This window comes from Sminthopsis crassicaudata, chromosome 6 (assembly GCF_048593235.1).
Source record: "Sminthopsis crassicaudata isolate SCR6 chromosome 6, ASM4859323v1, whole genome shotgun sequence".
NCBI lineage: Eukaryota > Metazoa > Chordata > Mammalia > Dasyuromorphia > Dasyuridae > Sminthopsis > Sminthopsis crassicaudata.
In genome coordinates, this window is record NC_133622.1 from 247,193,402 (window position 1) to 247,195,048 (window position 1,647).

At 52.2% G+C, this 1,647-nt stretch overlaps 1 long non-coding RNA gene across 1 annotated transcript in view; it reads left to right on the plus strand.

The window, feature by feature from the left end:
• Positions 1-267: 267 nt before the first annotated feature.
• The window catches only part of LOC141547943 (uncharacterized), a 4,706-nt gene continuing 3,326 nt past the window's right edge, over positions 268-1,647 (plus strand). The window contains exons 1-3 of the long non-coding RNA XR_012483708.1: positions 268-647; positions 906-1,051; positions 1,614-1,647. The exon at positions 1,614-1,647 is cut by the window's right edge and continues 71 nt beyond it. This is a non-coding gene — a long non-coding RNA (uncharacterized LOC141547943). The remainder of the gene's footprint in view (positions 648-905; positions 1,052-1,613) is intronic.

Genomic DNA, 1,647 nt, shown 5'->3' on the forward strand with positions numbered 1-1,647 from the left:
TTCTCCGGGCGCGGATTTTAGGGCCTCAGGAGTTTAACCCCCTGAATTTCACAGATAGGAAAACGAAAAAGCCCGAAGCCGCAGGGATCGTGAGAGACCGAGCTGGAATCCGGATCCCTCGGCTCGCAGACCTTTAATCCCAGCCCACTGCTAACCCCACGCCGGGGGCCGCGGGGCTCGGCCGAAAGGCCCCGGACGCGTGGGCACCTGTCCCTGCGTGGGCCACTCTGAGGCGGCACCTCCCCCACCTGTCAGTGGGGAGCGCTCTCAGCTTGGCGGAACCCCTCCCCACCCCGCGCCCCACGAGGGACACGCTCGCGCTCTCCCTGCGCTCTGGGGATTCCTGCGGGACTTTGGACGTCGAGATGGTGGCGGTTGGTTAGTGGGGAGGCCTTAACTCCCCCCCCAGGCTTTTCCCCAGGAACTTTCTAGCCCCTGGACTAAGAGGGAGGCCCGTGGCGGGGACAGGGAGTGGCAGGGTGCGCCCCAAGTTCCTGATAATCCTGGTTCTGAGCTTCCCTCCCCATCCTGCTCCCCGGTGTTTCCCTAATAGTCCCAGGGCAGTCGGGTCCACCCCCTCATTTTACAGAAGTGGAAACTGAGACCCAAGGAGGTTGTGACTTCTCGGGGTCACCCAGCCGTTTTAAGTATGAGGCCGAATTCGAACTCGGGGCTTCTACCTTCTTTAGCATTTTGTCTATTAGGATCACGCATTTAAGGTTGGGCTGGGACGGGAGGGATAGAGCACAGCCTCCGTCACATAGCTACTGCCTTAACTCTGCCTGAAACAGAGGGTAACCTCGCTGGCTGGGCCATGGGAAGTGGTCTGGAGCCCGCCAGTTATCTAGTCTGCCCTTGAGTTCCAAATCCCCTCTTCTTAAAGGCTCACCTGTCTTCCTTTTGAGGGCCCAGTTTTTGAAGATCCCGAAGGGAAGGAAGGATGGGAAGTGGAACGGATTGAAGCAACTCCTTCCAAATCGTTCGGGTGTCCAGAGACCCAAAGGAGAAGCAGCAGCTTTTCCCCTGGGCTCGTCTAGGCCCAAAGTGGGAGGTATGAATTGTTCACTAAGCTTCTCATAATTATGGATTTGAACGAGCTTCCTTCTATTTTTTGTTTTCCCCTGAGGCTGGGGTTAAGTGACTTGCCCAGGGTCACACAGCTAGGAGGTGTTAAGTGTCTGAGACCAGATTTGAACTCAGGTCCTCCTGAATTCAAGGCTGGTGCTCTATCCACTGCACCACCCAGCTGCCCCCAGAGCTTCCTTCTTAATGGAACTTTTCACATGTCTGCCCTGCCAAATTACAAATTCTGTTGGACATGGTGTGATCAATTTTGAGATTGGCTTTGAATTGAAAGACCCACTTAGGCTCTTTTGGGTCTAGAATGATCTAGAATCTGTTTTCCAAATTTGCTGGACTCCTGCCGCCATTAAGCAACTAAAAAAGTGATCCCCCAGCTTCAGTCTGATGATTTCCTTGGAAACCCAAAGTCATTCACCTGGGGGCTTTTTAAAAGAAAGAAATCTTTGTATTCTTCATTTCTGGTAATTTTTCTATGTATTTATTCATTCATTTGTTTGTTTATTAATTTATTCATTCATTTATTTATTTAGCTGACTATTTATTCGCTGCACCATGATTTGACAG